Here is a 27,987-nt window from a genome sequence, read left to right as displayed (position 1 = left end):
GGCTGGCCTTTTATACCAGGGCAGCACCATATGTGTGCCATCAAGCGGCTACAATGACCCTTGGGCTACTCTCCTCATGCTTTGCTTGATAAATTGTACTGCACGTTCAGCTTGCCCATTGGACGCAAGCTTGAACGGTGCTGACCGTACATGTTTTATGCCATTAAGTTTCATAAACTCCTGAAACTCCTGACTGGTGAAGCACGACCCATTGTCGCACACCACTATGTCAGGCAGACCATGTGTCGTGAACATGACATTTAGATTCTCTATGGTAGCCGTGGACGTGCTGGATGACATAATTATGCATTCTATCCACTTCGAATAAGCGTCCACCACCACTAAAAACATCTTGCCCAGGAAGGGACTTGCAAAATCTACATGGATCCTGGACCAAGGTTTGGATGGCCATGACTACAGGCTCAGCGGCGATTCTGCTGCTGCTTTGCTGAGCTGCATGCAAGTGTTGCACTGATGCACGTATGCTTCCAGCTCAGAATCAATTCCTGGCCACCATACATGGGACCTGGCGATGGCCTTCATCATCACTCTACCAGGATGTGTGCTGTGTAACTCATGCACGAACTTCTCTCTCCCTTTCTTGGGCATTACAATGCGTTTGCCCCACAATATGCAATCTACTTGAATAGGCAGTTCATCCTTGCGACGAATGTATGGTTTGGCCTCCTCATACATTTGTTTAGGTATGGCAGACCAATTCCCTTTGAGAATGCAACCCTTTACCACCAATAAAATCGGGTCCTGGCTGGTCCAGGTTTTAACTTGTTGAGCCGTGACAGGGGTTCCTTCACTCGCAAAAGCATCCATGATTAACCTTAGATCCACCAGTTGTGGCATTTCCACCTCCGGTGTGGGCAACGGCAACCGGCTCAAAGCATCGGCGCAATTCTCTGTGCCAGGTCTGTGGCGAATAACATAATTATCATCATCATAGGCAGTCCCTCGGAATCGAGGAAGGCTTGCTTCCACTCTTAGCATGAGTTAATTATAGGCAGATAATGTCAGCGCCCACCTTTGGATGCGGGATGAAGCGTTGGTATTGATACCTTTGCTCTCGGAAAACAATGAAATGAGCGGCTTGTGATCAGTCTCCAATTCGAACCTCAGACCCGACAGGTATTGATGCATCTTTTTAACACCATACACACACGCTAAAGCTTCTTTTTCTAACATGCTGTAGGCTCTTTCTGCTTTAGACAAACTTTTGGATGCATACGCGACAGGTTGAAGTTTCCCCGACTCATTGGCTTTTTGGAGCACGCAACCAATTCCAAATGGCGATGCGTCACAGGCCAAAACTAAACGTTTACATGGTTCATAATGTACCGGCAGCTTGTTTGAGCAAAGCAGATTGGTGACTTTCTCGAAAGCTCTGTCTTGCGATGCGCCCCACACCCAGTTGTTGCCTTTTCTCAATAGCATGTGCAGTGGTTCTAGTAAGGTGTTCAATTTAGGTAGGAAGTTACCAAAGTAGTTGAGTAGACCCAGGAACGAATGCAGCTCCGTCACGTTCTGCGGCTTGGGTGAATTCTTGATGGCCTTGGTTTTCACGTCAGTAGGGCTGATGCCATCAGCAGCGATTTTCCTCCCGAGGAATTCAACCTGCGGTGCCATGAAGACGCACTTCGAGTGTTTCAGTCTGAGTCCCACTCTATCCAAACGCAGTAGAACCTCTTCCAGGTTGTTCAGATGTTCCTTGGAGTCACGACCGGTGATCAGGATGTCATCTTGGAACACGACGGTTCTGGGAACGGACTTCAGTAGACTTTCCATATTGCTGCAGCCAAGCAAATTCCAAAAGGGCACCTGTGATAAATAAACAGTCCTTTGTGCATGTTAATGCACGTAAGTCTCTTCAGCGTCTCGACCAGCTCATAAAGGCCGACGTCAAGTCCAGTTTTGTGAACAACTTCCCTCCGGCTAGCGTCGCAAACAAGTCATCAGGCTTTGGTAACGGGTACTGATCCTGTTTCGAAACCCTGTTGATCGTAGCCTTGTAGTCTCCACAGATTCTGACTGTGCCATCACTTTTCAGCACAGGAACAATGGGGCTGGCCCATTCATTAACTTCGACCGGTGATATGATCCCTTCACGCTGGAGTCTGTCCAGTTCAATTTCGACCTTCTCCCGCATCATATACGGCACTGCCCGAGCTTTATGATGGACGGGTCTTGTATCTGAGTCCACCTGGATCTGTACCTTGGCTCCAGTGAAGTTGCCGATACCCAGTTCGAACAGCGAGGGGAGCTTGCTCAATACTTGGGCACATGTATCTTTCTTTCTCCGACGACAATGCCTTGATGTCGTTTCAGTCGCATCTGATTTTCTCCAACCAGCTCCTGCCGAGCAGCGTTGGGCCATTGCCTGGAACAATCCACAGCGGTAACTCGTGAACCGCACCGTTATACGACACGTTAATTTGTGCACTGCCAATCACCTTTATCAGTTCTTTGGTGTACGTGTGCAACTTGGTGTTAACAGGGCTCAGCCTGGGCCTCACAGTCTTAGTATCCCACAGCTTATAAAATGCCCTCTCGTTCATGATCGATTGACTCGCCCCCGTGTCCAGTTCCATCGATACCGGTATCCTGTTAAACTTCACATTAATCAAAATTGGTTTACTCTTGGTTTTGATGGAGTACAGTCCATACACTTCCTCCTCTGGCATCTCGGATTGCGTATCCGGATCCGCGCTAGTCTGACACTCATCCTCCACGTGGTGTGTCGCAGCACGCTTGCTCATCTGCGGACACTTGCGGTGGAGATGCCCCACTCTCAGACAGCCTTTGCAACTATATTGCTTAAATCAGCACTGCTGGTGCCGATGATTTCCCCCACAACGCCAACACGGAGAAGTTGGATACATCCCCGCTGGTGGACTGTGGACAGCCACAGATTTCGCGAACGCAACCGGATAGGCCCTGCCATGTGCCGCTCTGCCGAACGCCGAATCAATCGCATTTACAGCACTTGCCGAGGTTCGGTTCTTCACCGCTGTTTGCTTTACACTCCTGTCCGTCAATATACATGATTGAGCGATCTGGATGGCCCTTTTTAAATCCAACTCCTCCACCGCCAGAAGTTTGCGCAGGATCACCTCGTGGTTGATACCGATAACGAAGAAGTCCCGCAGCACGTCCGCCAACACCGTCCCGAACTTACACGGTCCCGCTAGACGTCTCAGGTCGGCAACGAATTCCGCCCGCGCTCTGGCCCTCCGACCGAACGTGTGTATAAAACCCGTATCTCGAGATGATGATGCCGTCGTCTGACTTGAGGTGCTCCCATACCAATGTACACAACTCCTCGTACGTTTTCTCTGTTGGATCACTGGACATGAGTAGATTCTTTATCAGACCGTAGATCTTTGAACCGCACACAGTGAGGAACACGGTCCGGTGCCGATCTGTATCGTCGACCCCCTGCATTTTGTTGGCCATGAAGTACTGGTTCAAACGGCTCACAAAGTCTGCCCAATCTTCTCCCTCCATAAATCGCTCCAAAAACCCAACCATGCTCATTTTGCAAACAAGGGTTCTTGTGTTCTCGTCGCCAAATGTTATGTATGCAATAAAGGTTCAAACTGAGTACTGTTTAACTAAGCAAGGTACAACCTTGGTTCTGCTTTATTTAGGCCCAAAGAGCCTGACTCACAAAGTGGCTGGCCTTTTATACCAGAGCAGCACCATGTGCATGCTGCTTAGTGGCCTCCAACAATGACACCATCTGGTGGCTGCAAACAGCATGTACACACATGACAGTATCGGACTGTTCAGCCACCAAAGAACTCACTTCAGGAGTGGAAGCAAGTCTTCCTCGATTCTGAGGGACTGCCTATGATGATAATGATATTCTTTAATACCCTAGTCTGGCAAAAATCAATCGCTTTCCGATTTTAAATGATTAATGAAGCTGGTATCTACTGCTTTTTTGTGGGAGAAAGTTCCACACTTCTACGGCCCTTTTCGTGAAGAAATCTTTCCTAACTTATCTCATGAATGGCCTAGATCTGATTGTAAGGTGATGTCACCCTTGCCCGAGACCCCCTGCCCCCGACCAGCGCAAAAAGTTTCTCTGTATTATTTAAATGGTGATGGCTTGGGAAGTGTCGATGTACAGAGGGACCTGGGTGTCCTTGTCCATCAGTCCTTGAAAGCAAACCTGCAGGTGCAGCAAGCAGTTAGGAAGGCAAATAGTATGTTGGCCTTCATTGCGAGAGGGTTTGAGTACAGGAGCAAGGATGTCTTACTCCAGTTACACAGGGCCTTGGTGAGACCGCACCTGGGGTATTGTGTGCAGTTTGGGTCTCCTTACCTAAGGAAGGATATACTTGCCAGAGAGGGAGTGCAGCGAAGGTTCACCAGACTGATTCCTGGGAGGGCAGGACTGTCGTATGAGGAGAGATTGGGTCGACTGGGCCTGTATTCACTGAAGTTTAGAAGAATGAGAGGGGATCTCATTGAAACGTATAAAATTCTGACGGGGTTGGATAGACTGGATGCGGGGAGGATGTTTCCCCCGGGGCTGGGAAGTCTAGAACAAGGGGTCACACAGTGTCAGGATATGGGGAAGGAAATTTAGGACCGAGATGAGGAGAAATGTTCTCACTCAGAGGGAGGTGAACCTGTGGAATTCTCTACCACAGAAGCCTGTGGAGGCCAAGTCACTGAATATATTTAAGAGGGAGATAGATTTCTAGACACAAAAGGCATCAAGGGGCATGGGGAGAAAGCGGGAATATGGTGTTGAGATAGAGGATCAGCCATGATCATATTGAATGGTGCAGGCTCGAAGGGCCGAATGGTCTACTCCTGCTCCGATTTTCTATGTTTCTATGTAAGTATCCTGATCAATTCCTTTCAAAATCCTAAAACCCTCAATCAATACTCTCCTTAACCTTCTATATTACAGGGAATATAAACCTGGTTTGTGTAATCTCTCCTCATAATCTAACCCTTGGAGTCTCGGTATCATTCTGCTTCCACTCTAACAGTGAGTCCTCAGGTGGCCAAACAGCCCAATACGAGAGCCATAGTCCCTGTCACAGGTGGGACAGACAGTGGTTGAGGGAAGGGGAGGGTGGGACTGGTTTGCCGCACGCTCCTTCCGCTGCCTGCGCTTGGTTTCTGCACGCTCTCGGCGACGAGACTCAAGGTGCTCAGCGCCCTCCCGGATGCACTTCCTCCACTTAGGGCGGACTGGTCTTTGGCCAGGGACTCCCAGGTGTCGGTGGGGATGTTGCACTTTATCAGGGAGGCTTTGAGGGTGTCCCTTGTAACGTTTCCTCTGCCCACCTTTAGCTCGTTTGTCGTGAAGGAGTTCCGAGTAGAGCGCTTGCTTTGGGAGTCTCATGTCGGGCATGCGGACAATGTGACCCCGCCCAGCGGAGCTGATCAAGTGTGGTCAGTGCTTCGATGCTGGGGATGTTGGCCTGGGCGAGGACACTAATGTCTTTGTAAGGGCTTTATACAACCGCAGCAATGCATATAATCTAGACTGACGCTCCCAGTTATCTTATGGGGTTAGGTTGAGTAGGTTGGGCCTATACACATTGGAGTTCAGAAAGGTGAGAGATGATCTTATCGAAACATCTCAGATAACGAGGGGGCTCGACAAGGTGGATACAGAGAAGATATTTCCACTCATAGGGGAAACTAAAACTAGGGGACATAGTTTCAGAATAAGGGGCCGCACATTTAAAACTGAGATGAGGAGGAATTTCGTCTCTCGGAGGGTTGTAAATCTGTGGAATTCTCTGCCCCAGAGAGCTGTGGAAGCTGGGTCATTGAATATATTGAAGGTATAAATAGACAGATTTTTGAGCGATAAGGGAGTGAAGGGTTATGGGGAGCGGGCAACGAGACCTGGGTGCCATGGTACATCAGTCACTGAAGGTTGGCATGCAAGGTACAGCAGGCGGTGAAGAAGGCAAATGGCATGTTGGCCTTTATAGCGAGAGGATTTGAGTATAGGAACAGGGAGGTCTTACTGCAGTTGTACAGGGCCTTGGTGAGGCCACACCTGGAGTATTGTGTACAGTTTTGGTCTCCTAATCTGAGGAAGGACATTCTTGCTATTGAGGGAGTGCAGCGAAGATTCACCAGACTGATTCCCGGGATGGCAGGACTGACATATGAAGAAAGACTGGATCGACTCGGCTTATTTCCACTGGAATTTAGAAGAATGAGAGGGGATCTCACAGAAACATATAAAATTCTGGTGGAACTGGACAGGTTAGATGCAGGAAGAATGTTCCTGATGTTGGGGAAGTTCAGAACCAGGGGTCACATTCTAAGGATAAGGGGTAAGCCATTTAGGACCGAGATGAGGAGAAACTTCTTCACTCAGAGAATTGTGAACCTGTGGAATTCTCTACCACAGAAAGTTATTGAGGCCAGTTCGTTAGATATATTCAAAAGGGAGTAAGATGTGGCCCTTACGGCTAAAGGGATCAAGGGGTATGGAGAGAAAGCAGGAATGGAGTACTGAAGTTGTATGATCAGCCATGATCATATTGAATGGTGGTGCAGGCTCGAAGGGCCGAATGGCCTACTCCTGCACCTATTTTCTATGTTTCTATGTTTCTATCCCGAGGCCACTATTGGAAGAATAGCACGGGGGAGTTCTCCCCAGTGTCTTGTGGCTGATATTTATCCCTCAACCAACTTTGCTAAAAAAAAACAGATAATCTGGGATATTTATCCCATCCGGCTGTTTGTGGAAGCTTGCTGTGCTCAAATTGGTTGGCGCGTTACATTCGAGAGCGAAGCGCTTTCGGACGCCGAGAGGCCGTGCAAGACGCTGAATGACTTGCAAGTTATTTTCTTTTGTGTTAAGGTTCATCAAGACCATCATCATCATAGGCAGTCCCTCGGAATCGAGGAAGACTTGCTTCCGCTCTTAACACGAGTCCTCAGGTGGCTGAACAGTCCAATACGAGAGCCACAGTCCCTGTCACAGGTGGAACAGACAGTGGTTGGGGGAAGGGGAGGGTGGGACTGGTTTGCCGCACGCTCCTTCCGCTGCCTTCACTTGGTTTCTGCACGCTCTCGGCGACGAGACTCGAGGTGCTCAGCGCCCTCCCGGATGCACTTCCTCCACTTAGGGCGGACTGGTCTTTGGGCCCAGGGACTCCCAGGTGTCGGTGGGGATGTTGCACTTTATCAGGGAGGCTTTGAGGGTGGTCCCTTGTAACGTTTCCTCTGCCCACCTTTGGCTCATTTGCCGTGAAGGAGTTCCGAGTAGAGCGCTCGCTTTGGGAGTCCCGTGTCAGGGGCCATGCGGACAATGTGGCCCTGCCCAGCGGAGCTGGTCGAGTGTGGTCAGTGCTTCGATGCTGGGGATGTTGGCCTGGTCGAGGACGCTAACGTTGGTGCGTCTGGCCTCCCAGGGGATTTGTAGGATCTTGCGGAGGCATCGTTGGTGGTATTCCTCCAGCGACTTGAGGTGTCTACTGTACATGGTCCATGTCTCTGAGCAATCGCCAACAAGCAGGAGGATGGTGTTGCAATAAAACAGAACACACTCCTGGCATAGGGGCGGGTATCAGTTGGAGCACATTGAACGTAAAATGCCTCCACTGCAGCGCTCTCGCATGCCAACACGACCTCGCCTAGAGGCACAGACCAAAGGCAGCCATCGGTACTGGAAGGCTGGTCGGTTATTATAGCTCAACATCAGCATGCCAGACAGCAACATTAATTTCACCAGTGCTGCAAACAGCACAAAAAAAATCCCAAAAGACTTGCATTTCTACAGCACCTTTACAACAACTTGTATTTATATAGCGCCTTTAACGTAATGAAACGTCCCAAGGCGCTTCACAGGAGCGTGAGCAAGCAACATCTGATACTATTAGATGTGCAGATAGACCTGCATTTCGATAGCGCCTTTCTCGATCTCAGGGACGTCCCAAAGCAGTTCACAGCCAATGAAGTACTTTATTCGAGGTGTAGTCACTGCTGTAATGTGGAAAACACGGCAGCCAATTAGGGCACAGCAAGCTCCCACACACAGCAATGTGATAATGACCATATAATCTGATTTTAATGATCTTGGTTGAGGGATAAATATTGGTCCCAGGACACCAGAAATAAGTACAGGGCAGGTATAGCACGGGGTTAGATACAGAGTAAAGCTCCCTCTACACTGTCCCATCAAACACTCCCAGGGCAGGTACAGCACGGGGTTAGATACAGAGTAAAGCTCCCTCTACACTGTCCCATCAAACACTCCCAGGGCAGGTACAGCACGGGGTTAGATACAGAGTAAAGCTCCCTCTGCACTGTCCCATCAAACACTTCCAGGGCAGGTACAGCACGGGGTTAGATACAGAGTAAAGCTCCCTCTACACTGTCCCATCAAACACTCCCAGGGCAGGTACAGCACGGGGTTAGATACAGAGTAAAGCTCCCTCTACACTGTCCCATCAAACACTCCCAGGGCAGGTACAGCACGGGGTTAGATACAGAGTAAAGCTCCCTCTACACTGTCCCATCAAACACTTCCAAGGCAGGTACAGGGGGTTAAATACAGAGTAAAGCTCCCTCTACACTGTCCCATCAAACACTCCCAGGGCAGGTACAGCACAGAGTTAGATACAGAGTAAAGCTCCCTCTACACTGTCCCCATCACACACTCCCAGGGCAGGTGCAGCACGGGGTTAGATACAGAGTAAAGCTCCCTCTACACTGTCCCATCACACACTCCCAGGGCAGGTACAGCATGGATACAGAGTAAAGCTCACTGTAATAATGTGCCTTTCCCATATTCTTAGTAACCAACACACCTTCGCTGAAATCTGATTTGGTCAATGCGTGACACACCAAGTGCTCCCAGGTTCAGGTCTGTGCTATGCATCGCCAACGTGATATATCGTCACAACATCACGAATAAGCACATACAACACACAAAATGGCCGCAATAGAGAAACTGTCATCCTGTGACCATGCCACATGATCCTTTATTATTTACAGCAGTAGTTGCATTACCACAGTCATCCACTCGTTGGAGCAGTCGACCATGAGTAGCAGCTGTATGGCAGAAGGGACGTCAGAATTCACCCCGGCAGAGCTGGTCTGGGGAGAGGAGTAATTCAGCCACACTTCCCACTCCTGGACCAACGGTTTCTTCCGTTTGCTCGCGATAGCAACATTGTAGTGCGCATATTAATTCAACCCCACTGGATCGACTAGTCTTATATTCACTGGAATTTAGAAGAACGAGAGGGGATCTCATAGGAACATATAAGATTCTGACGGGACTGGACAGGTTAGATGCAGGAAGAATGTTCCCGATGTTGGGGAAGTCCAGAACCAGGGGTCACAGTCTAAGGATAAGGGGTAAGCTATTTAGGACCGAGATGAGAAGAAACTTCTTCACTCAGAGAATTGTGAACCTGTGGAATTCTCTACCGCAGAGAGTTGTTGAGGCCAGTTCGTTGGATATATTCAAAAGGGAGTTAGGTGTGGCCCTTACGGCTAAAGGGATCAAGGGGTATGGAGAGAAAGCAGGAATGGGGTACTGAAGTTGTATGATCAGCCATGATCATATTGAATGGTGGTGCAGGCTCGAAGGGCCGAATGGCCTGCTCCTGCACCTATTTTCTATGTTTCTATGTTTGCTCATCGCGACACAGGTCGCAATTGCTTAGTATCACAAATGGCCAGCAGGCAACGAGGACTCGGTATGAAATGTTGTCTTTCAACAAGTTCCCACACACAAGACCCCCCGCGCCTCCCTGCAGCCCCCCGCCCCAGAACAAATATGTTAGAAATGAGCTCTTCAAAGGTTTTGACTCTAGCATCTAAAAATGAAATCGGATCAAAATCCATAAATCATGACAAGAAGGGAGAACTTTGTTCACATGCAGATGTTATGTGTCACAATAGGTTTATGACCAATGTAAACATCTCCACGCTGACCTACATTGGCTCTCAGTCCAGCAACGCCTCCAGTTTAAAATTTTCAATCCTTGGTGTCAAATCCCCTCCATGGCCCTAGCCCCTCCCTATCTCTGTAACCTCCTCCAGCCCCTACACCCCTCCCTATCTCTGTAACCTCCTCCAGCCCCGACACCCCTCCCTATCTCTGTAACCTCCTCCAGCCCCGACACCCCTCCCTATCTCTGTAACCTCCTCCAGCCCCTACACCCCTCCCTATCTCTGTAACCTCCTCCAGCCCCGACACCCCTCCCTATCTCTGTAACCTCCTCCAGCCCCTACACCCCTCCCTATCTCTGTAACCTCCTCCAGCCCCTACACCCTTCGCTATCTCTGTAACCTCCTCCAGCCCCTACCCCCCTCCCTATCCCTGTAACCCCCTCCAGCCCCTACACCCCTCCCTATCTCTGTAACCTCCTCCAGCCCCTACACCCCTCCCTATCTCTGTAACCTCCAGTCCCTACACCCTATCTCTGTAACCTCCTCCAGCCCCTACACCCCTCCCTATCTCTGTAACCTCCAGTCCCTACACCCCTCCCTATCTCTGTAACCTCCTCCAGCCCCTACACCCCTCCCTATCTCTGTAACCTCCAGTCCCTACACCCCTCCCTATCTCTGTAACCTCCTCCAGCCCCTACACCCCTCCCTATCTCTGTAACCTCCTCCAGCCCCTACACCCCTCCCTATCTCTGTAACCTCCTCCAGCCCCTACACCCCTCCCTATCTCTGTAACCCCCTCCAGCCCCGACAACCCCCCGAGATGTCTACGCTCCTCTAATTCTGCCCTCTTAAACATCCCTCATTAAGAACATAAGAAATAGGAGCAGGAGTCGACCATACGGCCCCTCGAGCCTGCTCCGCCATTTAATATGATCATGGCTGATCCAATCATGGACTCAGGTCCACTTCCCCGCCCGCTCCCCATAATCCCTTATCCCCTTATCGTTTACGAAAAATTATAATTGCTCAACCTTCAGCTGTTTGGGCCCCAAGCTCTGGAACTCCTTGCCGAAACCTCTCCCCTTCTCTACATCTCTTTCCACCTTTAACACGCTGCTTAAAACCTACCTCTTTAACCAAGCTTTTGGTCATCTGTCCTAACATCTCCTTATGTGTCTCGGTGTCAAATCTTGTTTGATAATTGCTCCTGTGAAGTGCCTTGGGACATTGCCTGTCTGACATACGTACAGGTGCTGTCAAATCTATGCAGGTAGCGTTTCTGTTTGCCTAACATGGAGAACACACGCTCACTGCACAGGGAAACACTCCAGGGAACCGAAGTATCCGAAATACGGCACCTCCGATAGTGCGGCGCTCCCTCAGTACTGCCCCTCCGACAGTGCGCCGCTCCCTCAGTACTGCCCCTCCGACAGTGCGGCGCTCCCTCAGTACTGCCCCTCCGACAGTGCGGCGCTCCCTCAGTACTGCCCCTCCGACAGTGCGGCGTCCCTCAGTACTGCCCCTCTGACAGTGCGGCACTCCCTCAGTACAGCCCCTCTGACAGTGCGGCGCTCCCTCAGTACAGCCCCTCTGACAGTGCGGCGTTCCCTCAGTACCGCCCCTCCGACAGTGCGGCGTTCCCTCAGCACTGCTCCTCCGACAGTGCCGTGCTCCCTCAGTACTGCCCCTCCGACAGTGCGGCGCTCCCTCAGTACTGCCCCTCCGACAGTGCGGCGCTCCCTCAGTACTGCCCCTCCGACAGTGCGGCACTCCCTCAGTACTGCCCCTCCGACAGTGCGGCGCTCCCTCAGTACAGCCCCTCTGACAGTGCGGCGCTCCCTCAGTACTGCCCCTCCGACAGTGCGGCGCTCCCTCAGTACTGCCCCTCTGACAGTGCGGCGCTCCCTCAGTACTGCCCCTCCGACAGTGCGGCGCTCCCTCAGTACTGCCCCTCTGACAGTGCGGCACTCCCTCAGTACAGCCCCTCTGACAGTGCGGCGCTCCCTCAGTACAGCCCCTCTGACAGTGCGGCGTTCCCTCAGTACCGCCCCTCCGACAGTGCGGCGTTCCCTCAGCACTGCTCCTCCGACAGTGCCGTGCTCCCTCAGTACTGCCCCTCCGACAGTGCGGCGCTCCCTCAGTACTGCCCCTCCGACAGTGCGGCGCTCCCTCAGTACCGCCCCTCCGACAGTGCGGCGCTCCCTCAGTACTGCCCCTCTGACAGTGCGGCGCTCCCTCAGTACTGCCCCTCCGACAGTGCGGCGCTCCCTCAGTACTGCCCCTCTGACAGTGCGGCACTCCCTCAGTACAGCCCCTCTGACAGTGCGGCGCTCCCTCAGTACAGCCCCTCTGACAGTGCGGCGCTCCCTCAGTACTGCCCCTCCGACAGTGCGGCGTTCCCTCAGCACTGCTCCTCCGACAGTGCCGTGCTCCCTCAGTACTGCCCCTCCGACAGTGCGGCGCTCCCTCAGTACTGCCCCTCCGACAGTGCGGCGCTCCCTCAGTACCGCCCCTCCGACAGTGCGGCGCTCCCTCAGTACTGCCCCTCCGACAGTGCGGCGCTCCCTCAGTACTGCCCCTCCGACAGTGCGGCGCTCCCTCAGCACTGCACTGGGAGTGCCAGCCAAGATTATGGGCACAAGTCTCTGGAGTGGGACTTGAATCCATGACCGTCTGCCTCTAACTTGTGCCAGCTACAGAGCTAACTACTGCATGTACTCCAGCAAACAAAATCTTCCGTCCTTTGCCTTGGTCTGGGTTATGGGTAATGGCAAAATCGTAAATCTCCTTTGATCTCCTGCTGTACCATTTCTGATCTGACCGAACTGTCAGCGCAACGATGTCAAGGGCGTGACACACTGCTGAACAGAACGTCTCATTCTCTATCGAACCCCGTGCTGTACCTGTCATGTTTGTTACTACAGTGTAACACCACTGTATTACTGGATACACTCAACTTAGTTGCACACCTTGACCACAGGGGATGAACTTGGGGGAGACACTCCTTACCTGATCACACAGGTATAAAGGGAGGTCCCACGCAGGGGCATCACTTCTGGAGTCCTGTAATAAAGAGCTAAGGTCACAGAGTCGTCTTGTCCCTGGATTGTGCCTCGTGTGGTTTCATGCTGTCGAGTAAGGACTTTACAGTACCTGTCCTGGGAGTGTGTGATGGGACAGTGTAGAGGGAGCTTTACTCTGTATCTAACCCCCTGTACCTGCCCTGGGAGTGTTTGATGGGACAGTGTAGAGGGAGCTTTACTCTGTATCTAACCCCCTGTACCTGTCCTGGGAGTGTGTGATGGGACAGTGTAGAGGGAGCTTTACTCTGTATCTAACCCCCTGTAACTGCCCTGGGAGTGATTGATGGGACACTGTAGAGGGAGCTTTACTCTGTATCTAACCCCCTGTACCTGCCCTGGGAGTGTTTGATGGGACAGTGTAGAGGGAGCTTTATTCTGTATCTAACCCCGTGCTGTACCTGCCCTGGGAGTGTTTGATGGGACAGTGTAGAGGGAGCTTTACTCTGTATCTAACCCCGTGCTGTACCTGCCCTGGGAGTGTGTGATGGGACAGTGTAGAGGGAGCTTCACTCTGTATCTAACCCCGTACTGTACCTGCCCTGGGAGTGTTTGATGGGACAGTGTAGAGGGAGCTTTACTCTGTATCTAACCCCGTGCTGTACCTGCCCTGGGAGTATTTGATGGGACAGTGTAGAGGGAGCTTTACTCTGTATCTAACCCCGTGCTGTACCTGCCCTGGGAGTGTGTGATGGGACAGTGTAGAGGGAGCTTCACTCTGTATCTAACCCCGTGCTGTACCTGCCCTGGGAGTGTTTGATGGGACAGTGTAGAGGGAGCTTTACTCTGTATCTAACCCCGTGCTGTACCTGCCCTGGGAGTGTTTGATGGGACAGTGTAGAGGGAGCTTCACTCTGTATCTAACCCCGTGCTGTACCTGCTCTGGGAGTGTTTGATGGGACAGTGTAGAGGGAGCTTCACTCTGTATCTAACCCCGTGCTGTATCTGACATGGGAACAGGAGGACATTCATCCCCTCGAGCCTGTTCAACCGTTCCATTAATGCATAACAGATCTGTACCTCAACCACATTTATGCGCCTTTGCTGCAGATCTCTTCATTCCTTTAGCCAGCAAAAAAAACCGCAGCGAGCTAAGCCTCGAAAACTTCAATCGATCCACAGCGGGAGTGGCTTGCAAATTTCTATTGCCGTGGGCGTCCGAGATGCTGCGTGTAAGATAAAATGAAAAGTTCCCTCCGCAAAACAGCCTTGATTAGCTGCAATCCTTCCACCCCCCAGCCCCCTCCGCACCACACACACTCTACAAATAAAACCCAGAAGAAATGTTGCGAAGCTGTTGACTTAATAAAATATCCTGTCGGGGTGGGGCGGAGAGGGGCAGGGGCAGGCTTTACAAACCGCCGCCTCTTTGAAGTCAGTGTGCCAACACCTCTCCATGTTGTTCTCATGTCAATTGGCCGCCTCCTCTCCCAGACACGTCTGCACAAAAATCACATTAAAACATCCCCCAGCTCTCCCGAGACCTGTGTTTAGATTCCTCTCTCTCGCACGAGGCTCAATATGAGGCAGTTCTCGACTTGGGAGCATGCGCAGGGGCCGCCCGTCCCCCCAGAGGTCACCGTGACAGCAACAGCAACAACCTGCATTAATGTAGCGCCTTTAACTGTAGTGAAACGTCCCAAGGTGCTTCACAGGAGTGTTAGGAGATACAAAATTTGACACCGAACCGCATAAGTAGACATTAGCGCAGGCGACCAAAAGCTGGGTCAAAGAGGTCGGTTTCAAGGAGTGTCTTAAAGGAGGAGAGAGAGAGGCGGAGAGGTTTAGGGAGGGAGTTCCAGAGCTTGGGGCCCAGGCAGCTGAAGGCACGGCCACCGATCGTGGAGCGATTGTAATCGGGGGATGCTCAGGAGGGCAGAATTAGAGGAGCGCAGAGATTTCGGGGGGGTTGTAAGGTTGGAGGAGGTTACAGAGATAAGGAGGGGTGTAGGGGCTGGAGGAGGTTACAGAGATAGGGAGGGGTGTAGGGACTGGAGGAGGTTTCAGAGATAGGGAGGGGTGTAGGGGCTGGAGGAGGTTACAGAGATAAGGAGGGGTGTAGGGGCTAGAGGAGGTTACAGAGATAGGGAGGGGTGTAGGGGCTGGAGGAGGTTACAGAGATAGGGAGGGGTGTAGGGGTTGGAGGAGGTTACAGAGATAGGGAGGGGTGTAGGGGCTGGAGGAGGTTACAGAGATAGGGAGGGGTGTAGGGGTTGGAGGAGGTTACAGAGATAGGGAGGGGTGTAGGGGCTGGAGGAGGTTACAGAGATAGGGAGGGGTGTAGGGGTTGGAGGAGGTTACAGAGATAGGGAGGGGTGTAGGGGCTGGAGGAGATTACAGAGATAGGGAGGGGAGGCGAGGGCCATGGAGGGAGTTGTAAACAAGGATGAGAATTTTGAAATCAAGGTGTTGCTTAACCAAGAGCCAATGTAGGTCAGCGATCACAGGGGTTGATGGGTGAGCGGGACTCAGTGCGAGTTAGGACACGGGGCAGCAAGCACAGTGGGTGATGATACGTCCTTACTACACAGTATAAATGCACACGAGGCCCATGCTTGAGAGAAGGTCAGTCTGTGACCTGTCTTTTATTCCTTCGCACTCAAGTGATGAAGGTGGGTGGAGCTTCCCCTTTTATACCTGAAGGTCCAGGTTAGGAGTGTCTCCCACCTAGTGGTCAGTGTTCTCACGGTGTACAACTTAGGTCAGTTTATACATGGGTTACAATGCTGGTTGAATACATGACATCACCTCCCCCCCCAAAGTCTTATTGGGATCACAGGTTGAGTCTCTCTGGTGGTTTACGCTCCCTTGTGGAGCGCCTGAGTTGGGGCTCCGGTTGTTGGGCGCTGGCCTGAGTGTCTGCTGTTTGCGGTGCCTCAGGCCTGTCCGGACTGCCCACAGTGACTGGGCTCTCCTCCCTTTGGTTCCGGTGTTCGGTCACCTGTGGTGGAGTGAACTCTACATCGTGTTCTTCCTCTGCTTCTTCTATGGGGTTGCTGAATCTCCTTTTTGTTTGATCCACGTGTTTGCGGCAGATTTGTCCATTGGTAAGTTTAACTACCAGAATCCTATTTTCCTCTTTGGCAACCACAGTGCCCGCGAGCCATTTGGGCCCTGCAGCGTAGTTGAGGACAAAAACAGGATCATTTACATCAATACATCGCGCTCTCGCATTCCTGTCATGGTAGTCATATTGTGACTGGCGCCTGCTCTCGACAATTTCTTTCATGGTGGGGTGTATAAGGGATAATCGGGTTTTGAGCGTCCTTTTCATTAGTAGCTCTGCGGGTGGAACCCCTGTGAGCGAGTGTGGTCGGGATCTATTGGCCAACAGGAGGCGTGATAAGCGGGTTTGTAGGGAACCCCATTGGAATCTGAGCATCCCCTGTTTGATTATCTGCACTGCTCGTTCTGCCTGGCCGTTTGAGGCCGGCTTGAACGGTGCCGTTCTAACATGGTTAATTCCATTGCCTGCCATGAAGTCTTTGAATTCAGTGCTTGTGAAGCACGGGTCATTGTCGCTGACCAAGATGTCCGGTAGACCATGGGCGGCGAACATTGCCCGTAGACTTTCTACCGTGGCAGAGGATGTGCTTGAATTTAAAATGTCACACTCGATCCATTTGGAGTAGGCGTCTACTACAACCAAAAACATTTTCCCCATGAAAGGATCTGCGTAGTCTACATGGATGCGTGACCAAGGCTTGGCGGGCCATGGCCAGGGGCTAAAGGGGGCTTCCCTGGGTGCATGGCCCAGCTGGGCACACGTGTTGCACCTGCGAACACAAAGTTCCAGATCTGCGTCTATCCTTGGCCACCAAACGTGTGACCTGGCAATTGCCTTCATCGTGACAATGCCTGGGTGCCCATTGTGGAGTTCTCTGATGAACACCTCTCTGCCCATCTGGGGCATGGCTACGCGGTTTCCCCACAGTAGGCAATCGGCCTGAATCGAGAGTTCACCCTTGCGCCTGTGAAATGGTTTAAATTTCTCAGGGCATGCCCTGTACGTGGCTGCCCAGTCCCCATTCAGAACACATTTCTTGACTAGAGACAATAGCGGGTCTCTATTTGTCCAGACTTTAATCTGACAGGCTGTCACGGGTGAGCCTTCGCTTCCGAAAGCTTCAACAGCCATGACCATCTCAGCACCATGCTCGGTAGCCCCCTCAGTGGTGGCTAGTGGGAGCCTGCTGAGTGCATCGGCGCAGTTTTCGGTGCCCGGTCTGTGCCGAATTGTGTAGTCATAGGCAGCTAACGTGAGTGCCCACCTCTGTATGCGGGCCGATGCGTTTGCATTTATGGCCTTGTTGTCGGCCAAAAGGGACGTTAGGGGTTTGTGATCGGTCTCCAGCTCAAATTTCCTGCCAAACAGGTACTGGTGCATTTTCGTTACCGCATATACACATGCAAGCGCCTCCTTTTCTACCATCCTGTAGCCCCTTTCTGCCTGGGACAGACTCCTGGAGGCATAAGCTACCGGCTGTAACTGACCCTTGGCATTGACATGCTGCAACACACACCCGACACCATAGGACGACGCATCGCACGTTAACACAAGTTTCTTACATGGGTCATATAGCGTTAACAGATTGTTGGAACATAACAAATTGCGTGCTCTATTAAAAGCCCTTTCCTGGCTGTCCCCCCAGACCCATTCACGACCTTTGTGTAGGAGCACGTGTAGCGGCTCTAGCAGCGTGCTCAATTTGGGAAGAAAGTTACCAAAATAATTCAGGAGCCCCAGGAACGAACGCAGCTCCGTCGTGTTACGGGGTCTGGGTGCTCTCTGGATCGCTTCCGTCTTGGACGCAGTAGGGCTGATCCCGTCTGCTGCTACCCTCATCCCCAGGAATTCTACCTCTGGAGCTAGGAAGACGCACTTCGCCTTTTTCAGTCGCAGACCTACCCGGTCCAGCCTGCGAACTACCTCCTCCAGGTTGTGAAGGTGTTCTTCAGTATCGTAACCCGTGATGAGGATGTCGTCCTGAAAAACCACCGTCCCTGGAATCGACTTGAGGAGGCTTTCCATATTTCGTTGGAAGATCGCGGCGGCCGAGCGAACCCCGAACGGACATCTGTTGTACTCAAACAACCCCTTGTGTGTCGTGATGGTGGCCAGCTTCTTCGACTCACTCGCCAGCTCCTGGGTCATGTAAGCTGAGGTCAGGTCCAATTTTGAAAAAAGTTTGCCACCGGATAGCGTCGCAAAGAGGTCCTCCGCTCTCGGTAGCGGGTACTGGTCTTGGAGTGACACCCGATTGATGGTGGCCTTGTAATCACCACATATCCTGATCGACCCATCCGCCTTGAGCACCGGCACAATCGGGCTCGCCCAGTCACTGAATTCGACTGGCGAGATGATGCCTTCCCTCAACAGGCGGTCTAATTCGCCTTCTATCTTTTCCCGCACCACGTACGACACCGCTCTGGCCTTGTGGTGTACTGGTCTGGCGTCCAGGTTTATGTGAATAACTACCTTGGCCCCCATGAAAGTGCCAATGCCGGGTTGAAATAATGAGTCAAATTTGTCCAGGACCTGTGAGCATGATACTCGCTCCACAGATGAAATTGCATTGACATCGCCCATTTCCAGTTCATGACAGCATGCCAACTCCTCCCCAGTAGTGCGGGACCGTCCCTGGGACAATCCAGAGTGGCAACCTGTTCTCCGAATCTTTGTGGATCACGACTACCGTGGCGCTGCCTCGCACCGGAATGATCTGCTTTGTGTAAGTCCGTAGCTGTGCGTCAATCGCCGATAATTTTGGCCTCCTGGCCTTGGATGCCCACAACTTTTCGAACTGTTTGATACCCATCAGGGACTGGCTGGCACCCGTGTCTAACTCCATTGATACTGGGATGCCATTAAGGAGCACTTTCATCATTATCGGTGGCGTCCTGGTGTATGAACTGTATACGTGCTCCACATGAACTCGCTGAACTTCCGCTTCCAGCGATTTCCCCCAGTGTCCATTTCTGCAATATCTGCAAGTATTTTGCTCATCTCTGCAAACTCCGGCTGAATGTATGCCTCCACGCCTCCAGCATGAGTTGCAGTTTGAAACAAAAGATCCCTTGCCAGTCGATCGTCCCTGACTGCCCCATTATTGTCCTTGAGTGCACCATTAACAGGTGTTGATGGCCCCATTACTGGCCGCATTGTCCCTTGCAATGGCGTGAATCGCTGTTCAGCTTGCCATTGTCTCTGTCGAACTCCACCTCTGGGTTCGACTACATGTTGGGGCCTTGGAAATAGCGGATGCATTGACAGTCATTTTCCAACATTCCATTGACTCTGGATCAGTTCCTATCGAGTGGAGGGTAGCCAATGTAACCCCACTTTTTAAAAAAGGAGGGAGAGAGAAAGCAGGGAATTATAGACCGGTCAGCCTGACCTCAGTAGTGGGTAAAATGATGGAATCAATTATTAAGGATGTCATAGCAGCGCATTTGGAAAATGGTGACATGATAGGTCCAAGTCAGCATGGATTTGTAAAAGGGAGATCATGCTTGACAAATCTTCTGGAATTTTTTGAGGATGTTTCCAATAAAGTGGACAAAGGAGTACCAGTTGATGTGGTATATTTGGACTTTCAGAAGGCTTTCGACAAGGTCCCACACAGGAGATTAATGTGCAAAGTTAAAGCACATGGGATTGGGGGTAGTGTGCTGACGTGGATTGAGAACTGGTTGTCAGACAGGAAGCAAAGAGTAGGAGTAAATGGGTACTTTTCGGAATGGCAGGCAGTGACTAGTGGGGTACCGCAGGGTTCTGTGCTGGGGCCCCAGCTGTTTACATTATACATTAATGATTTAGACGAAGGGATTAAATGTAGTATCTCCAAATTTGCGGATGACACTAAGTTGGGTGGCAGTGTGAGCTGCGAGGAGGATGCTATGAGGCTACAGAGTGACTTGGATAGGTTAGGTGAGTGGGCAAATGCGTGGCAGATGAGGTATAATGTGGATAAATGTGAGGTTATCCACTTTGGTGGTAAAAACAGAGAGACAGACTATTATCTGAATGGTGACAGATTAGGAAAAGGGAAGGTGCAACGAGACCTGGGTGTCATGGTACATCAGTCATTGAAGGTTGGCATGCAGGTACAGCAGGCGGTTAAGAAAGCAAATGGCATGTTGGCCTTCATAGCGAGGGGATTTGAGTACAGGGGCAGGGAGGTGTTGCTACAGTTGTACAGGGCCTTGGTGAGGCCACACCTGGAGTATTGTGTACAGTTTTGGTCTCCTAACTTGAGGAAGGACATACTTGCTGTTGAGGGAGTGCAGCGAAGATTCACCAGACTGATTCCCGGGATGGTGGGACTGACCTATCAAGAAAGACTGAATCAACTGGGCTTGTATTCACTGGAGTTCAGAAGAGTGAGAGGGGACCTCATAGAAACGTTTAAAATTCTGACGGGTTTGGACAGGTTGGATGCAGGAAGAATGTTCCCAATGTTGGGGAAGTCCAGAACCAGGGGTCACAGTCTAAGGATAAGGGGTAAGCCATTTAGGACCGAGATAAGGAGAAACTTCTTCACCCAGAGAGTGGTGAACCTGTGGAATTCTCTACCACAGGAAGTAGTTGAGACCAATTCACTAAATATATTCAAAAGGGAGTTAGATGAAGTCCTTAGTACTCGGGGGATCAAGGGGTATGGCGTGAAAGCAAGAAGTGGGTACTGAAGTTTCATGTTCAGCCATGAACTCGTTGAATGGCGGTGCAGGCTAGAAGGGCTGAATGGCCTGCTCCTGCACCTATTTTCTATGTTTCTATGCCTGACTGCCCTTGTCTGCCTGGAGAACTGTGTGCTGCTTTAACAATGTTGAATCTCTGTCCCAACCATTCCTTAACACAGTACCTCTCATCTGTTCTGCTCGTGGCTATGCTCGCGTGGTTTAAATCCCAGTTTCTTGTCGCCATTGATACGTCCTTACTACACAGTATAAATGCAGAGAAGGTCAGTCTGTGACCTGTCCTTTATTCCTTAGCACTCAAGTGATGAAGGTGGTTAGAGCTTCCCCTTTTATACCTGAAGGTCCAGGTTAGGAGTGTCTCCCACCTAGTGGTCAGTGTTCTCACGGTGTACAACTTAGGTCAGTTCATACATGGGTTACAATGCTGGTTGAATACATGACAGGTGATGGGTGAGCGGGACACGGTGCGAGTTAGGACACGGGTCAGCGAGCACAGGGGGTGATGGGTGAGCGGGACACGGTGCGAGTTAGGACACGGGGCAGCGAGCACAGGGGGTGATGAGTGAGCGGGACTCGGTGCGAGTTAGGACACGGGGCAGCGAGCACAGGGGGTGATGAGTGAGCGGGACTCGGTGCGAGTTAGGACACGGGTCAGCGAGCACAGGGGGTGATGAGTGAGCGGGACTCGGTGCGAATTAGGACACGGGGCAGCGAGCACAGGGGGTGATGAGTGAGCGGGACTCGGTGCGAGTTAGGACACTGGGCAGCGAGCACAGGGGGTGATGGGTGAGCGGGACTCTGTGCGAGTTAGGACACGGGGGCAGTGAGCACAGGGGGTGATGGGTGAGCGGGACGCGGTGCGAGTTAGGACACGGGGCAGCGAGCACAGGGGGTGATGGGTGAGCGGGACTGGGTGCGAGTTAGGACACTGGGCAGCGAGCACAGGGGGTGATGAGTGAGCGGGACTCGGTGCGAGTTAGGACACTGGGCAGCGAGCACAGGGGGTGATGAGTGAGCGGGACTCGGTGCGAGTTAGGACACGGGGCAGCGAGCACAGGGGGTGATGAGTGAGCGGGACTCGGTGCGAGTTAGGACACGGGGCAGCGAGCACAGGGGGTGATGAGTGAGCGGGACTTGGTGCGAGTTAGGACACTGGGCAGCGAGCACAGGGGGTGATGAGTGAGCGGGACTTGGTGCGAGTTAGGACAAGGTGCAGCCGAGTTTTGGATCACCTCTAGTTTACGTGGGGTAGAATGTGGGAGGCCGGCCAAGAATGCGTTGGAATAGTCAAGTCTGGAGGTAACAAAGGCAAGGATGAGGGTTTCAGCAGCGGATGAGCTAAGGCAGGGGCGGGGACGAGCGATGTTACGGAGGTGGAAATGGGCGGTTTTAGTTATGCTGCGGATATGTGGGCGGAAGCTCATTTCAGGGTCAGGTATGCAGCCGTGGTTGCGGGCAGTGGCGAATGGCTTCGCTCGGCAGAGTGGACAGGCCTGGGGGGTGGGGTGGGGTCAGGCTGGCGACCTATCACCTTTGGGGCCTGGGTTAGCGTTCAAGGCCGCCCGACTCCCAGCGTGAAACTCTTCCTCTCCCGAATTCAGGAGAAACTTCTTTACCCAGAGAGCAGTGAGAATGTGTAACTCGCTGCCACAGGGAGGGGTTGAGGCGAATAGTATCGAGTCATTTAAGGGAGGCTGGACAACACACGAGGGAGAAGGGAATATAGGGTTATACAGATACATTTAGATGAGGAAAGATGCTTAATGGGTTCTTTGCATAAGAATTCGTCGCAACACATTGCTATTAAGAACTAGTTGGTTTATTAGTAAAGGTTTAACAATCACACTGCACATTACCAGTGATGTGGTGAGAAGCCTGAGGTAGGCCCGAATGGCCCGAACTCGTGGGACTCACAGGGATGGGACTAAGGTAAGGGTAAGGGTTTGAGTTTACGTGCTTAGGACCCCCTATTAGGGTCTCTTTGGCTCGGGAAGGTTTAGACAGCGGGAGGGGAGGAGGTTGGTGGGTGAAAAGTTGCCGATAGCTGGTGAGAGTTCTTCACCTGCAGGTACAGCAGGCGGTGAAGAAGGCAAATGGCATGTTGGCCTTCATAGCGAGAGGATTTGAGTGTAGGAGCAGGGAGGTCTTACTGCAGTTGTACAGGGCTTTAGTGAGGCCACACTTTGATGTTGTGTTCACTTTTAGTCTCCTAATCTGAGGAAGAACGTTCTTGCTATTGAGGGAGTGCAGCGAAGGTTCACCAGACTGATTCCCGGGATGGCAGGACTGACATATGAAGAAAGACTGGATCGAACTGGAATTTAGAAGAATGAGAGGGGATCTCATAGAAACATATAAAATTCTGATGGGACTGGACAGGTTCGATGCAGGAAGAATGTTCCCGATGCTGGGGAAGTCCAGAACCAGGGGACACAGTCTAAGGATAAGGGGTAAGCCATTTAGGACCGAGATGAGGAGAAACTTCTTCACCCAGAGAATTGTGAACCTGTGGAATTCTCTACCGCAGAGAGTTGTTGAGGCCAGTTCGTTAGATATATTCAAAAGGGAGTTAGATGTGGCCCTTACGGCTAAAGGGATCATAAGAACATAAGAACATAAGAATTAGGAACAGGAGTAGGCCATCTAGCCCCTCGAGCCTGCTCCGCCATTCAATAAGATCATGGCTGATCTGGTCGTGGACTCAGCTCCACTTACCCGCCCGCTCCCCGTAACCCTTAATTCCCTTATTGGTTAAAAATCTATCTATCTTTGACTTGAAAACATTCAATGAGCTAGCCTCAACTGCTTCCTTGGGCAGAGAATTCCACAGATTCACAACCCTCTGGGAGAAGAAATTCCTTCTCAACTCGGTTTTAAATTGGCTCCTCCGTATTTTGAGGCTGTGCCCCCTAGTTCTAGTCTCCCCCACCAATGGAAACAACCTCTCTGCCTCTATCTTGTCTATCCCTTTCATGATTTTAAATGTTTCTATAAGATCACCCCTCATCCTTCTGAACTCCAACGAGTAAAGACCCAGTCTACTCAATCTATCATCATAAGGTAACCCTCTCATCTCCGGAATCAGCCGAGTGAATTGTCTCTGTACCCCCTCCAAGGCTAGTATATCCTTTCTTAAGTAAGGTGACCAAAACTGCACGCAGTACTCCAGGTGCGGCCTTACCAATACCTTATACAGTTGCAGAAGGACCTCCCTGCTTTTGTGCTCCATCCCTCTCGCAATGAAGGCCAACATTCCATTCGCCTTCCTGATTACCTGCTGCACCTGCAAACTAACCTTTTGGGATTCATGCACAAGGACCCCCAGGTCCCTCTGCACCGCAGCATGTTGTAATTTCTCCCCATTCAAATAATATTCCCTTTTACTGTTTTTTTCCCCAAGGTGGATGACCGCACACTTTCCGACATTGTATTCCATCTGCCAAACCTTAGCCCATTCGCTTAACCTATCTAAATCTCCTTGCAGCCTCTCTGAGTCCTCTACACAACCCGCTTTCCCACTAATCTTAGTGTCATCTGCAAATTTTGTTGCACTACACTCTGTCCCCTCTTCTATGTCATCTATGTATATTGTAAACAGTTGTGGTCCCAGCACTGATCCCTGTGGCACACCACTAACCACTGATTTCCAACCGGAAAAGGACCCATTTATCCCGACTCTGCTTTCTGTTCGCCAGCCAATTCTCTATCCATGCTAATACATTTCCACTGACTCCGCGTACCTTTATCTTCTGCAGTAACCTTTTGTGTGGCACCTTATCGAATGCCTTTTGGAAATCTAAATACACCACATCCATCGGTACACCTCTATCCACCATGCTCGTTATATCCTCAAAGAATTCCAGTAAGTTAGTTAAACATGATTTCCCTTTCATGAATCCATGCTGCATTTGCTTGATTGCACTATTTCTATCCAGATGTCCCGCTATTTCTTCCTTAATGATAGTTTCAAGCATTTTCCCCACTACAGATGTTAAACTAACCGGCCTATAGTTACCTGCCTTTTGTCTGCCCCCTTTTTTAAACAGAGGCGTTACATTAGCTGCTTTCCAATCCGCTGGTACCTCCCCAGAGTCCAGAGAATTTTGGTAGATTATAACGAATGCATCTGCTATAACTTCCGCCATCTCTTTTAATACCCTGGGATGCATTTCATCAGGACCAGGGGACTTGTCTACCTTCAGTCCCATTAGCCTGTCCAGCACTACCCCCCTAGTGATAGTGATTGTCTCAAGGTCCTCCCTTCCCACATTCCTGTGGCCTGCAAATTTTGGCATGGTTTTTGTGTCTTCCACTGTGAAGACGGAAGCAAAATAATTGTTTAAGGTCTCAGCCATTTCCACATTTCCCATTATTAAATCTCCCTTCTCATCTTCTAAGGGACCAACATTTACTTTAGTCACTCTTTTCCGTTTTATTTATCTGTAAAAGCTTTTACTATCTGTTTTTATGTTTTGCGCAAGTTTACCTTCGTAATCTATCTTCCCTTTCTTTATTGCTTTTTTAGTCATTCTTTGCTGTTGCTTAAAATTTTCCCAATCCTCTAGTTTCCCACTAACCTTGGCCACCTTATACGCATTGGTCTTTGATTTGATACTTTCCTTTATTTCCTTGGTTGTCCACGGCTGGTTATCCCTTCTCTTGCCGCCCTTCTTTTTCACTGGAATATATTTTTGTTGCGCATTATGAAAGAGCTCCTTAAAAGTCCTCCACTGTTCCTCAATTGTGCCACCGTTTAGTCCTTGTTTCCAGTCTACTTTAGCCAACTCTACCCTCATCCCACTGTAGTCCCCTTTGTTTTAACATAGTACGCTCATTTCTGACACAACTTCCTCATCCTCAATCTGTATTACAAATTCAACCATATTGTGATTACTCATTCCGAGAGGATCTTTTACTAGGAGATCGTTTATTTTTCCTGTCTCATTACACAGGACCAGATCTAAGATAGCTTGCTCCCTTGTAGGTTCTGTAACATACTGTTCTAAGAAACAATCCCGTATGCATTCTATGAATTCCTCCTCCAGGCTACCCCGTGCGATTTGATTTGACCAATCGATATGTAGGTTAAAATCCCCCATGACTACTGCCGTTCCTTTTTCACATGCCTCCATTATTCCCTTGATTATTGCCCGCCCCACCGTGAAGTTATTATTTGGGGGCCTATAAACTATGCCGACCAGTGACTTTTTCCCCTTACTATCTCTAATCTCCACCCACAATGATTCAACATTTTGTTCATTGGAGCCAATATCATCTCTCACAACTGCCCTAATATCATCTTTTATTAACAGAGCTACCCCACCTCCTTTCCCTTATTGCCTATCTTTCTGAATCGTCAGATACCCCTGTATGTTTAATTCCCAGTCTTGGCCACCTTGCAACCATGTTTCTGTAATGGCCACCAAATCATACCCATTTGTAATGATTTGTGCCGTCAACTCATTTACTTTATTTCGAATGCTGCGTGAATTTAGGTTGAGTGTTTTCATCCTAGTTTTTAAACCATGATTTTTAGTTTTGACCCCTCCTGCAGCCCTTTTATATTCAGTGGCCCTTTTTGTTTCTTGCCTTTGGTTTCTCTGTCCTCCACTTTTACTCATCTCTTTTCTGTCTTTTGTTTTTGTCTCCTTTTTGTTTCCCTCTGTCTCCCTGTATTGGTTCCCATCCCCCTGTCATATTAGTTTAACTCCTCCCCAACAGCACTAGCAAACACTCCCCCTAGGACATTGGTTCCGGTCCTGCCCAAGTGCAGACCGTCCAGTTTGTACTGGTCCCACCTCCCCCAGAACCTGTTCCAATGCCCCACCAATCCCTGTTGCACCACTGCTCAAGCCACGTATTTATCTGTGCTATCCTGTGATTCCTACTCTGACTAGCACGTGGCACTGGTAGCAATCCCGAGATTACTACTTTTGAGGTCCTACTTTTTAATTTAGCTCCTAGTTCCTTAAATTCGTCTTGTAGGACCTCATCTCTTTTTTTACCTATGTCGTTGGTACCAATGTGCACCACGACAACTGGCTGTTCTCCCTCCCTTTTCAGAATGTCCTGCACCCGCTCCGAGACATCCTTGACCCTTGCACCAGGGAGGCAACATACCATCCTGGACTCTCGATTGCGGCCGCAGAAACGCCTATCTATTCCCATCACCATTGAATCCCCTATCACTATCGCTCTCCCACTCTTTTTCATGCCCTCCTGTACAACAGAGCCAGCCACGGTGCCATGAATTTGGCTGCTGCTGCTCTCCCCTGATGAGTCATCTCCCTCAACAGCACTCAAAGCAGTGTATCTGTTTTGCAGGGGGATGACCAGATGGGACCCCTGCACTACCTTCTTTGTACTACTCTTCCTGCTGGTTTTCCATTCCCTAGCTGGCTGTGGATCCTTCCCATGCGGTAAGACCAACTCGCTACACGTGCCATTTATGTCATTCTCAGCATCGTGGATGCTCCAGAGTGAATCCACCCTCAGCTCCAATTCCACAACACGGACCGTCAGGAGCTTGAGGCGGATACACTTCTCACAAACATAGTCGTCAGGGACACCGGAAGTGTCCCTGAGTTCCCACATGGTACAGGAGGAGCATATCACGTGACCGAGCTCTCCTGCCATGCCTTAACCCTTAGATACCCTTAAATTGGTAACAACAATGTTACAGTTTACTTACTGATATAAAAAATAAAAAGAAAAGCTACTCACCAATCACCAGCCAATCACTTACCCCCTTGGCTGTGACGTCACCTTTTGATTCCTTTCTACTTCTTTTTTTGCCTTCTCTCCCGCTGTAGCTGCACAAGTTCACGCCTTTATAGGCCGCTCCGACACTGCTCCCACCTCTCGCCGACTGCCACTGCCTGTGGAACACCCGCTGGGCCTTTTATAGGCCGCTCCGACACTGCTCCCACCTCTCACCGACTGCCGCTGCCTGTGGAACACCCGCTGGGCCTTTTATAGGCCGCTCCGACACTGCTCCCGCCTCTCGCCATCTGCCGCTGCCTGTGGAACACCCGCTGGGCCTTTTATAGGCCGCTCCGACACTGCTCCCACCTCTCACCGACTGCCGCTGCCTGTGGAACACCCGCTGGGCCTTTTATAGGCCGCTCCGACACTGCTCCCGCCTCTCGCCATCTGCCGCTGCCTGTGGAACACCCGCTGGGCCTTTTATAGGCCACTCCGACACTGCTCCCGCCTCTCCCCGACTGCCGCTGCCTGTGGAACACCCGCTGGGCCTTTTATAGGCCGCTCCGACACTGCTCCCGCCTCTCGGATCAGGGGGTAT

Source organism: Pristiophorus japonicus, chromosome 30 (genome assembly GCF_044704955.1).
Source record: "Pristiophorus japonicus isolate sPriJap1 chromosome 30, sPriJap1.hap1, whole genome shotgun sequence".
NCBI classification, from domain to species: domain Eukaryota; kingdom Metazoa; phylum Chordata; class Chondrichthyes; family Pristiophoridae; genus Pristiophorus; species Pristiophorus japonicus.
The sequence above is the reverse complement of the archived record's forward strand: the minus strand, read 5'-3'. Positions refer to the sequence as shown.